General features: G+C 46.5%; 1 long non-coding RNA gene across 1 annotated transcript; it reads left to right on the forward strand.

Moving 5' to 3' along the window:
• The first annotated feature begins 860 nt into the window (after positions 1-860).
• Positions 861-10972, forward strand: LOC133239524 (uncharacterized). The gene is made up of 2 exons (XR_009733861.1): positions 861-6304; positions 7206-10972. It is a non-coding gene; the product is annotated as an uncharacterized LOC133239524 (long non-coding RNA).
• The last annotated feature ends 2364 nt before the right edge of the window (positions 10973-13336 follow it).

A 13336-nucleotide genomic window follows, 5' to 3' on the forward strand; every position in this document is an offset into this window, starting at 1 on the left:
GTCTGGGAGGGGGCAGCAGCTCCCAGCTCTGTGAAGCCACAAAACCCAGAAGGGGCCCTGGTCTCACCCCACATTTCCCAAGCAGCCCCTTGGGGCACCCCAAGGGGTTTCACTGCATTTCATCTCCCCCCGCACCGTTGTGTTACCCTGATTCAGTCACATACCCTTCTCTGCATCCTCGTCAGTCAGTTGAGTTTGTGGGTTAGACTCTCTCCTAGGCTTCTTCAGCACGAGCTTCCCAAACATCCAAACTGCGGGGCCCACACGTGGGAGAAACAGGCACTTCCTCTTCCGCTTTCACATGATAGCAAGCCCCATCTGGGGGACTTCCCTGGTGGTCCTGGGAGAAATATCAATAACCTCAGATATGCAGATGACACCACCCTTATGGCAGAAAGCAAAGAACTGAAGAGCCTCTTGATGAAAGTGAAAGAGGAGAGTGAAAAAGTTGGCTTAAAACTCAGCTTTCAGAAAATTAAGATCATGGTATCCGGTCCCATCACTTCACGGAAAATAGATGGGGAAACAGTGAGAGACTTTATTTTGGGGGCTCCAAAATCACTGCAGATGGTGACTACAGCCATGAAATTAAAAGATGCTTGCTCCTTGGAAGAAAAGTTATGACCAACCTAGACAGCATATTGAAAAGCAGAGATATTACTTTGCCAACAAAGGTCTATCTAGTCAAAGCTATGGTTTTTCCAGCAGTCATGTAAGGATGTGAGAGTTGGACTATAAAGAAAGCTGAGTGCTGAAGAATTGATGCTTTTGAACTGTGCTGTTGGAGAAGTACTCTTGCCTGGAAAATCCCATGGATGGAGGAGCCTGGTGGGCTGCAGTCCATGGGGTCGCTAGGAGTCAGACATGACTGAGCGGCTTCACTTTCACTTTTCACTTTCATGCATTGGAGAAGGAAATGGCAACCCACTCCAGTGTTCTTGCCTGGAGAATCCCAGGGACGGGGGAGCCTGGTGGGCTGCCGTCTATGGGGTCGCACAGAGTCGGACACTGAAGTGATTTAGCAGCAGCAGCAGCTTGAGAGTCCCTTGGACTGCAAGGAGATCTAACCAGTCCATCCTAATGGAGATCAGTCCTGAATATTCATTGGAAGGACAGATGCCGAAGCTGAAGCTCCAGTACTTTGGCTACCTGATGCAAAGAACTGACTCATTTGAAAAGCCCTGATGCTGGAAAAGATTGCAGGTGGGAGGAGAAGGAGAGAGAGAGAATGAGATGGTTGGATGCCATCACCAACTCAATGGATATGAGTTTGAGTAAACTGCGGGAGTTGGTGATGGACAAGGAGGCCTGGTATGCTGCAGTCCATGGGGTCGCAAAGAGTAGGACACGACTGAACAACTGAACTAACTACTTGGTGATCCAGTGGTTAAGACTTCACCTTCCAATGCAGGGGTGCAGGTTCAATCCCTGGATGGGGAGCTAAGATCTCACATGCCTCATGCCCCCAAAACCAGAACATAAAACAGAAACGATATTGTAACAAATTGAAGACTTTAAATATGGTCCACATAAAAAAAAAAAAAAAGTCTTTAAGAAAAAGTCCCATTTTGCACAAATTTCCCAACGATTATTTTCCCTGTTAGCCTGCATCACTGGAGTGATTTTTCTCTTCAGTTGCACATCACTCCACAGAGGAGGCACAGCCCGGAGGGCAGCCTGGAGATGAGCCACATTCTGCTCGCTCTCCCAGCGGAGCAGATCGTGGTCCAGCCCCACCGCTCCCAGCAGAGCATGCCCTCCGCCTGCCTGCGGGGCCATGTATAATTGACGAGGCCCATGCTCTCCGCACGCAGCCCTGAGACGCCCACGGCCATAATGCAGGATGTTAAAAGCTTCCTGGGAAGCCCTGCTCTGGTCTCCAAGAGGGATAATTAATGTAATAAAGGGGTTTCCAATTACGAATTTTGCCGCAGCTTTGATTTCCGCTGCAAATGCTTCTGAGGTGTTTCCAGAAGCACCCAGGCCTTTCGTATCTGCTTCCTCGAAGGAGCTACATCTGCTCTCATCTGTGCCTTTCATCACTAAAGAAAGAAGGGCATCCCACTGGGGTCCAGGCCTTTGTGCCCGGGGACCCCAGGGCACCCCAGGGACGCCTTTGTGCCCGGGGAACACGGAGTAAAGGAGAGAACCATCATAGAGGAACAGACTGCACTCAAGGGCCCTGCCTCTGTTTTCTTGGGTTGGGGTGGGGGGCAGGCAGGCCACATTTCTGGGTCCCTGCTCTCTGCTTTTAAACCATCTTCCTTGCTCTCCAAAGGGAGACCTGTTTGTAACTAGACTGCCTGATTCTGAGGATCCTGGAGGGGAAGTGGGGCTGGTCCTCTCTGTCTGGGAGCTTAACCCAGGGCTGCAGCATCCATCGGGGCCTTCCAGCAGCCTTGACAAGCAGGTTGCCAGCCCCCTGCGGTTTACAGATGTGCCCTCTGAGCCCAGAGAGGTTAGGGACCTGTCACATGCATACACAGGGGTGGCAGGCCCTGGGCTCAAGTTCTGATGCTGTTCCATTCCCCCGCCCCAAAGCTGCCAAGGTCGGTAGCAAGCCCACCATGCACTGGGCTCCTCCCTTCTCTGCAGAACTCTTGAGAGGTGTCTGCTGTCTCCTCACATCCTGGGGGGAAGCTGGGGGCACTGGGGAGCTTCTTCCCTTGAAGTGGAAGGATGGAGCAAAAGAGGACTTTACAGCCGCCCCCCCACCACCCCTCTCCCTTTACTCCACACCTACAACAGATTGTGTTTGAGATGCCCAGGGACCTCAGAATCCTAGACTGGGCTACTGGGGTCAAAGGGACATTTAAGGGACTTGGGAAAACAACTCTGCTGAGAAGGGACCGATTGGCCTCAGCGAGTGGGAACCCAGGCTGGGGCCAGGCTAGCCAGGGGCAGTGGGGAAGACCGAAGGGTTGCCAAGACATTGATCAGGTTCCAGCCAAGAAGGCAGCAGCTCAAGGCAGGCTCCAGGCTGGGGCTAAAACCTGGAGCACTGAGCAGGGAAGCTGAGGCCACCCCTCCCCCCACGCCCCCCGCTGCCCAGGAGGGCAGAGCACGCCTTCACCTTAGGGCGGGGAGAGGCTGTGTGACTCTGTGAGCAGTTACCCAGGGCTCATAGCCAGCACATTACAAGGCAGGCCAGCAACACTCTCCCAAGTGCTGCCATGCTGTCTGGGAGTGGGGGGCTGATACAGCTGCAGGGAGAAACCCCAGGGGACCAGCATCAGGAGGACTGGGGACCGGCAGGGAGAGAGCACCCCTCCCTCTTCTCTTTCCCTTCTTTGGCCTCCTGGTTTCCCTTTCACACCTCTCCCAACCTCCCTGTGCTTCCTGGATTTCAGGTCACAAGCCAAAATCCTCTATGCTGTTTAGTCCCTGGAGGACTGAAACGAACCCATAAACTAGGAAATAAGGAGAAGAGCGGGCAGCCTGGAAGTCAGGAGCAAAGGAAGAAAAACATATGGATGGAAAAATAATAGCTTAAAAATTAAATAAGGAAAAACGTCTTTTCAAATAACATCATTGGTGGCATTTCACTCAGCATCTTGGGACTTCCCTGCAGACTCTCTGGCGGAAGCTAGTCTTTTTTTTTTTTTCCTGCTGTTACATTGCCAAATCTCTTCAGAGTCACTGATATTTCTAGTTAGCCTCAGGCAGGAACTTGGAAATTCCTAGATATGAAACATTAACATGGGCACATGCCCTTTTCTTACAGCAAGAACAAGCTAAAATGGAGAATTTGAAATTCACCAGCCGTGTGATCTTTTCTCCTGCCCCACGTGGCTCAAGGGGCGGATGGTTCCATTTATCCACTGTACATATGTTGATGGCCACTACTCCCCTGGCTTGGTCTTGAAAAGGAGGCACTATTTAAACTTCCTGGAATATTTTTGCATATTTTCAACATTTGTAAACTTCCCACCCCATCAGTCAGTTTAATTCCACCATTTGTCATCTCAGAAGAAAGAACAAAAGCATTGTTCCAGTAAGAATTACCTGGATGGAGCCAGGCTGGGAAGACAGATGACAGAGCCATGATTACCCGCAGGTATCAGCGCTGGATCTCCAGGCAGGGAGTGCAGCTGACTGTTGTTGGGGGTGGGGAGCAAACTAACCCCCCAGCCAGTAGCACTGCAGGCCTGCCAAGACTGTTGAAGTCACGAGGGCCCAGGGACCAGGTCCAGGGGTCCCAGGGAGGGTCTGGCTACAGGATAATTTACCTTCCAGGTAGCCGAGTGGGGAGCTTTTCTGTGAGAGGAGAGACTCCCTCAACCCAAACTTGGGCATTTCCTAGGCCCAGCCACAGGTAAAGACAATTCTAAGGTGGGTCCTTGGCCCTTCCCCTGGAACGTCATCATCTCAGCAGTATAGATAGATTTCGACATTGCCCATTCGATTCCAGACCACCATGATAAAGTAAATACCACAAAGAAGAAAGTCGTGTAAATTTTTTTTGATTTCTTATTGCATACAGAAGTTATGTTCGCAATACACTATAGGGTATTAAGTGTGCAATAGCATATGTCTAAAAAATCCCCCAACATACGTATCTTAATTTAAAAATACTTTATTGCTAAAAATTGCCAGCCATCATCTGAGCCTTCAGAAAATCCTCATCTTTTTGTTGGTGGGGGATTTGAAATATTTCAAGAATTATAAAAATATGACAAAGAGACACAAACTGAGCAAATGCTGCTGGAAAAATGGCGTCAATAGACTTGCTTGACCCAAGGTTGCCACAGCCTTCAATTTGTAAAAAAAAAAAAAAAAAGCAATATCTGCAGAGCACAATATAAAGAGGTCTGCCTGCAATCACTTTTTAATACCCTATTGTAAATTGATGACTGCAAAGAAGCATTTGGATCCTACCCCCGGGGCTTTAAAAGCAAAATAAAGAAAGCACATATTTGACAAATACTCTTCCATGAAAGGGCGCAACAGAGAATGAGACAGTTGGATGGCATCACCCAATCAATGGACACGAGTTTGAGCAAATTCTGGGAGGTGGTGAAGGACAGGGAAGCTGGTGTGCGGCAGTCCAAGGGGTTGCCAACAGTCGGACGTGACTTGGTGACTGAACAACAACTTCTGTGAAAAGAAAAGCAAGATGGCAGGATTTGAAGACACATCACAAGGAGACAGGAAGCGTCCTGGGGGAGGAACTGGGGGCCTGGCCTCTCCTTTCAGCTCTGCTCCCAACCAGCCAGGGAAACCTTAAGAACCTCATTCCATTTTTAGATTTCTCTTTTGCATTTGCTTACATGTAAGTTTGTGCCAGTTACTGAGCCCTTTACTCGATGTGTAGCTGGTGCAGACAACTGAGGCTCCAGGTGCAACTTGAGACCCAGCCTCTGCCTTCTGCCTCCCCAGGCTGGTTACAGCACAGACTTCTCTCTGCTGCTGTGGAGGGCACATGTGCTGTCAGCAGCCTTGAGAACACCCTCCTCGGTTGTCCTGGGCCACAGAGAGACTGAGACAGATAAAGCTGACTGTGCTAAGGCCAGCTATAGGATCCCTGTGGATTCCCAGTGTGGCATAAGAGGGTGGTGTCTGACCTCAGAGCAGTGAGTATGGAAAAGAGAGAGCAGGGCTAGATGTACCCCCAAATTCTCAGGGCCTTGGTTTCCCCATCAGAGCTGTGGAGTAACCGTGTCTTCCTGATCAGGAGACCCAGCTGAAGGACAGGGAAGGTCAAAGATAAGAACTGATTTGGAAGTGATCAGCTATGGATACACAGGCATGTCTAGCCCTTTGAGGGTGTGAAGGTAAATCCTGACTCTGCATAGAAGGACGGAGTTTTGATGTTTGACTCTTGCACATAAAACCTATTTTATAAATCTCTTTAAGGAATCAAAAGCTCTGACTAAACGCAAGCAGAAAAAAAAGGCAGGTTGCCAGCCTCCTAAAGAGATCAGTTAACAGTGGTTGCAAGGAAAAAACTTAGAAAAAGTAAGAAATAGGGAAGGCATAGGCTCTCTTCCGTAACTTTTCAGGAAAACTGCCTCTTATTATGAATTTGTTGTTCAGCTGCTTCTTCACCAGCCAAGCTCAGGGAGGTGAGAGCCCCAGGGGTCACCCCAGAGCCAGGGTGGAGAGGAACAGTGACCCGCCCGCCACAAGATAAGCAGTGAAGATGCCTCCTCCCAAGGGATGCAAGTGGATTGGTGCACTGACAAAGGCTTTTATCCCAGCATCCCTGTGGCCCCAGATGGTTCCTGCAGCCCTTGAAAGAAACTGTGCGCAAAGACCGGCTTTGACTAAGCAGCGACTCTTGATAACTGGAGTATTTGTCAAGGTACCTGCTTGATCCTATACATTTGTAATTCCTTAGCTTCTATTCTAAATTGCCAATTACTTTCTTTGTTTATGGTGGTTGGAGATTCGTTTGTTTGTTGTTTTTTTTTTTAATGCAGCTGGGGTATAGTTGCTTAACAATGTTGTGTTAGTTTCTGCTATACAGCAAAGGGAATTATTAATAGCTGTATGTATACATATATCCCCTCCCTCTTGGATCTCCCCCCAACCCATCTAGGTTATCTCAGAGCACCGAGCTGAGCTCCCTGTGCTGTACAGCAACTTCCCATTGTTCAGTTCAGTTCAATTTCTCAGTCGTGTCCGACTCTTTGCAATCCCATGGACTGCAACATGCCAAGCCTCCCTGTCCATCACCAACTCCCGCAGTTTACTCAAATTCATGCCCATTGAGTTGGTGATGCCATCCAACCATCTCATCCTCTGCAGCCCCCTTCTCCCATCTTCAATCTTTCCCAGCATCAGGGTATTTTCCAACGAGTCAGTTCTTCACATCAGGTGGCCAAAATATTGGAGTTTCAGCTCAGCATCAGTCCTTCCAATGAATATTCAGGACTGATCTCCTTTAGGATGGACTAGTTGGATCTCCTTGCTATCCAAGGGACTCTCAACTTCCCACTAGCTATCTGTTTTACACATAACACTGTAAGTATGTCAATCCCAGCCTCCCAATTCATCCCACCCCTCTTCGCCCACCCCACCACATGTCCACACAAGATTTCCTTTATCTTTGTTTTAGCAGAGGAGAGTTCTATTATTTTCAAAATATCATATTTACTGAATCATATCTGAAAGAAATGAGCAAGTTTTATGTCTTAGAAACGCATCCTTACAAGGTGTAGGTAAATATTGAAACAAGACATTGTCATTGTTTGTGTATTTAGAAGCTTGCTTTCCTGACTCCTCTAAACGACGGCTTCCCTCATGAAGCATCAGCCAAGCCCCAGCACATCAGCACATTCTGAGCCATCTGAAAAGGGCTGCGCAAAGCCGACTGGCAGAAAATGTCACTCACACACGGCTGGGAAATGAAGAAACATGGACCTGCCCAGTTAATTCCAAATACTGTCACTGTTTTGATGACACATCTTAGGGGAGGACATTTCTCTCCTTCTCAGACTGCAAATCATCCCATTAGTCCTATCCAACTCCCCGAGACAAGGGAGCAATGCTCCCACAAGTTAAATGACTGGATGGCCCAGGGAACACCCCCAGGGACTTGCAGTGACCTGGAAGCAGGCTTTGGATTCTGAGTGACGTCTGCAGGGGCTGTCTCAACAGGGTTGGCTCGTATCCTACCATCAGTAGGGAACTCAGATGATGAGCCCGTGGATTAACCTGCCAGGGGAGTCTGGTCACTGCTCAAGTCCATATCCAAGGTCCTGGATCAAGCAGCACCCAGGCCACTCACACCTGTCCATCCCATGGGACACAGCTCTCCCTGACTCTACAGCACTGACTATTTGGAGGCACAGCCCCCTGGGCTCCTTCCGCTCTACACGCCAGCCTCTCTGTGCTGCAGCTGCCAGGGGCCTGGTCTCTGTTTTGAAAGAGGAAAAAAAACCCTGTCTGTCTACCCTTCTAGATCATGACCCCTCAAGGGTCATGTCATCCCTCACAACCCGAAACCTACCAACCTGAATAGAGGTCAGCTATTGGCTTTATAAACTTTGGTCTATACAGCCAGCTAATAATCTGTTTCCAAAGGTCTTTCAACTCTTATACTTGATTTCCTGTACCTACCAATTAAATCAGTCAATCCTAAAAGAAATCAACCCAACCCTTCAGACTGGAAGAACTGATGCTGAAGCTGAAGTTCCAATATTCTGGCCACGTGATGCAAAGAGCCAACTCATTGGGAAAGACCTTGATGCTGGGAAAGATTGAGGGCAGGAGGAGAAGGGAATGACAGAGGATGAGATGGTTGGATGGCATCACCGACTCAATGGACTTGAGTTTGAGCAAACTCTGGGAGTTGGTGATGGACAGGGAGGCCTGGCTTTCTGTAGCCCATGGGGTCACAAAGATTTGGACACTACTTAGTGACTGAACACTAAGAATGGAGATTTTGCCTGTTTTGTTCACTATTATTTCTTTGCATCTAGAGTAGTATCTGAGTAGTGTCCAACTCTTTGTGGCCCAGTGGGCTGTAGCTGACCCCATGGACACCGGGCTCCCCTGTCCTCCACTGTTTCCCAGAGTTTTCTCTTAGCGACCGAACAATAAACTTCCACACAGCAGTGACTTCCATTCATTCAAAAAATATTCAGTGAGTTTGTACTACAGATACTGTTCTAGCTTCCCTGTCCTTTACCATCTCCCAGAGTTTGCTCAAACTCGTGTCCATTGAGTCAGTGATATAGTGAAATCTGCTATATTGCCATAGTTTGCTAGTAAATCATCTTCACTCTCTTAGGATAAACCCAACTTGAGGATTATGCATTATTATTTTATAGGTGTTGATAGATTCAAATCGCTAGTGTACTGTTAGGACTTTTAAGCATGCAAACTTGTGAGAAACGCTACGCAGTGATTTGCCTTCTCATACTGTCCTCTGGTTTTATTATCAAGGCTAATAATAGCACTATATTAAGAGATTAAAGAAAAACTATATTAGAATCTCATTAAGAGCAGAAAAAGACATTAGATAAAATTTAACACCCATTCATGATAAAAAAAATTCTTAGAAATCTAGAAAAAGATAGTATTACTTATTCTGAGAGAATAAATTTAAAATCTACATAAACATCACATTGGACAGTAGAGCATTTAAAAGTGTTCCTTTTAGAATGATGAATAAGGCAAGTCTATGATCACTGCTTTTTTAAAATTTTATGATTGTTGCTTCTATTCAATGGAAAAAGTTGAATATAAGAGTAAAGGATTGACTCTTAGATAAATGGTGCTAGGAAAATCGATTATGGAAAAAAATGGATCCTCTCTCATTATATGGAGGAAAAAAGACAACAAAAATAAATAACAAAAGGAAAAAAAATAGAAGTTGACTACATTAAAAAAAAAAAACAAACTTCTGCTCATCAAAGATACCATAAACAGAAAAAGGCAAACCACAAACAGGAAAAAGATATTTTATTTACAGTTCATTCATAAACACATATATGCATATAACCAAAAAGGTATTATCCAAAATGAATTTTTTTAATTTATCAAAATATTTTTAAAAACCTTTAGAGGCAAAAATGAAACATGAACAGAAGTTATCATCAAGCGTTTTGCAGAAGAAGGAAGACGGCAGTCCACTTGGAATCAGGGAATGACAAATCAAAACCACAATGGAACTTCATTTCACATTCATTGGTTGTCACAATCTTTCAAATGTGTTATTAGAAAGTTTAGACAGCCTTGTAGACTGGAGGAAATTTTCTTTACATATCATTAATGAGTGCATAAACTTCTCCAACCATTTGGCAAATTATCTGGCAATACTTAGTGAAACTGAAAGTGTGATCACCCTGTGGTTTGTAATTCCTCTTCTGCAGGATGCCCTTGAAGAGCTCTTGCCCACGTGCCCAAGGACATGTGTTCACAGTGTTCATAGCAGTAAGATTTGTACTAGCGAAAAAAAAGAAATCAACTTAAACGTCCGTCAACAAGAAGATAGATGTGAACACACCCGTGTGCACGCACTTGCTAGAATACTGTATCATACTGAACACGAATGACCTATGGCCACCTGCAATAACGTGAAACATGTCAGAATCATGATTTTGGGCACACATTGCAAACTGTGGAAGAACACAGAGATTATGACATTTATACGAAGTTTTAAAACATTCTAAGCCACAATGCATATTGCTTAGGCATGCGTACATACACTCATGGCAAACGTACAAAGATCTTTATAGAAACGATAAAACAGTGAATTCAGAATGATGGTTACCTGGGAGAAGAGCACCAGGATTAGGAAGGGGTGACTTCCCTGGTGGCTCAGACGGGAAAGCGTCTGTCTACAATGCGGGAGACCCGGGTTCGATCCCTGGGTCGGGAAGATCCCTTGGAGAAGGAAATGGCAACCCATTCCAGTACTCTTGCCTGGAAAATTCCATGGATGGAGGAGCCTGGTAGGCTACAGTCCATGGGGTCTCAAAGAGTTGGACACGACTGAGCGACTTCACTTCACTTCACAGAGAGCCTTGTCGTATTGATTGACTTCATTTCTTAAGCTTAGTAGGATATTCTTTATAACCCTTGAATGCAGACGTTTTGTTTTAAAATTGAGGGGGAAAGCTATGAGCATCAGACGAAGAAGGGAGGAAGAGTATTCTGGGTCCTAGAACCTAGGAGGAGGAAGGAACATGAGCAAAGACGCTGAGCAGGCAGAGCAGGGGAACCAGAAGAAATGTGTGTTTAAAGCACACAGGGAGAGGGGACGGTTAAAGTGAGGGCTGCAGATGCTGTGGGAGGAACAGACCGCGCAGTAATCTTGAGTGCCAGGCCAAGGAGCCAGGAAATTATCCTGAAAGCTACAGGGAATTATTTAAGGGTATTAAGTGGGTAAGTGATTCAGTCCTCTGAGCCTTTTGGAAAGGCCATTCTCATGGCAGTGTGGAGGATGGATTGGACGGAAATGGGGCATGGGGGTGCGTTCTGGCTGCAGAGGACCCAATAGGAGGCTGGAGAGTGGTCTATACCAGAAGCAAGGGGACTCTGGGATAGAGCCAGTGGCAATGGGGAGAGAGAAGCTGTCTAAATACTAATTATCCAATGCCCATTTCGAAAGATTTCTAATGCCTGTGGTGCACCCACCTGGAAATGACTGCTCAGTGTGCAGCTGCCTTAAAGTTCACAAAGGCTCCAGCCTTCTTCCCATGTGTTGCTAGAGACAGCTTAGACTGGCAGGTTCCAATGAGCTTGGCCGAGCTCTGCTGGCCTCCGATGCTGTAACGACGTGCTGATTGGTATTTGGAATGGACGGTGTGAGCTGCTCACGTTGTCAGGTCATTGCTGAATCTGAGTGATGGCCTTTCTGCTCCCTTCTTCCTAATGAGTGCACACACTTGAGAGCTTAACAGAGAGCAGTTGTGTCCCAGGACCAACGGGCTTCCAGCAGAACAAAGCACTCCAAGGAATTAGTGATTTCTGGCTTTTATTAGCCAGGTTGACAACTCTGGAAAAGGAAATTTGAAATTTTGAGTTATTTCCAGATTGGCTGAATTGTAAGAGTAATTGCAAAGCAAAGTCACAGAATCCCAGATGTTTAATCTCAAGCCCATGGAGAAAGCAGATCCTATACCACGGAGTTCAATAGAAGGATTTTAGTATGGAGAACCAGTTATAAGATGCAGGGAGAGCAGAAGAAACAAAGAGGATGGTGAGTCCCCCTGGAGATTAGCAGCAACAGGCAGCTGCCACCAACCCTGGGTCTTCCCAGGTGGCCCAGTGGTAAGGGATCAGCCTGCCAATGCAGGAGACACGGGAGATAGGGTTTGATCTCTGGTCGGCAAGATCCCCTGGAGAAGGAAATGGCAATGTACGCCAGTAGTACTGCCTGAAAAATCCCATGGACAGAGGAGCCTGGCAGGCTACAGTCCATGGGGCTGTGAAGAGTCAGACACGACTGAGCAACTGAGCACTAATCCTAGAGGAGAGGCCAAGGAGGGAAGGTGGGTGTCCCAGAGCCCAGGAGGGGGTGCCATAGAGGGAAACAGGATCCAGACTACAGGGAGATGGAGCAGCTGCTGGAGATGAGATGGTCCCTGAAGCAGAGGAAGCCTGGGGGCTACAGATACCTGGCTTCTCCTTCCTCCCACCTTCCAATCTGCTGCCAGCTCCTGCCAACCGCTGAACATAACCAAGAGCCAATGGCAAGCAAGCCCAGAAACACATTTCCCAGTCCCCTTCCCAGGGCTCTGTGATATATTATAGCAGGGCAGGGGGACAAAGGGACTAGATCGTAGGGCAAACAAGCCAATGGCTGGGATGGGAAGCAATGTTGAGTCAAGATCCATATGCTGAAAGGGGGAGCCATGCAAAGACCTGAGGGAAGAGAATTCCCACCACAGGAATGCAGAGCAGGCAGTCAGGGATGGCCACACTGGTCTCCTCATCATTGTCCAGGCTTGTCACTGGCACTGGTCATCTGGTTGACCCTCCTCGTGATTCCCTTTTGCCACTTTTTCTACTTCTCTTGGGTTTTCAGGGTTTCGTCATATGATTTGAATTCTGTTTAGTATTTTGAACTTTTCCCAAAGAGTTAAGTTTGTTTTAACCTTGTTAATGGTGGCTTTTGCTTTGCAAAAGTTTTTTACTGTAATCAAATTTATAAATAAATAAATCTTTTTCAATTGTGGTTTATGTCTAAGTAATTATTTCCTGTCCCAAGGGTACAACGTTATTCTTCAGAGCTATGCTTTTGGAAGTTCATCAGTGTATTCTAGAAATTTATAAATTCAAATAGCAGATCAGTGTTGGCAAACTTTTTCTGTAAAAGGCCAGACTGGTCCTCCAGTCTCTTGTAGCTACTCAATTCTGCCATTATAGCCTGCAGGCAGACCTATACAATAGGTAAAAGTTTCAATAAAACTTTATTCACAAAACAGGTGGCAAACCAGATCAGACCCAGGGCCATAGTTGGCTCACCCCTGATCTATACCATCCAGTACTGGAACATTGGCAATTCCTTATGGTCTTTGTAGGTACCTCATCAAATTTACATGTTTGGGCATTTGTATTTGGAATTACACATGAGACAGACCTGGTTTTATTTCTCTAAGCCAAAAATAACTCCTCTTTATTTTGTGCTTGGCACTAACCCTGGACAGGTAAGTAGGCTAAGTCATGTGCAAATAAGACCCAAGTTGAACGCTTAGTTCTTCTGAAAGTTAAATGGCTTTAGACCAGATATTAACACACTGCCGTCAGTTCAGTGATTGTCTAGGAAAAGTGAGCTTGGGTTCAGACACTGTGCAAAATTTGCAAGGCCCAGTCCAAAATGAAAACACAGAGCCCCTTGTTCAAAACTTAAGACTTTTAAGATAGTGACAGCTGGACATGA

Source organism: Bos javanicus, chromosome 26 (genome assembly GCF_032452875.1).
Source record: "Bos javanicus breed banteng chromosome 26, ARS-OSU_banteng_1.0, whole genome shotgun sequence".
Classification (NCBI taxonomy): Eukaryota; Metazoa; Chordata; class Mammalia; order Artiodactyla; family Bovidae; genus Bos; species Bos javanicus.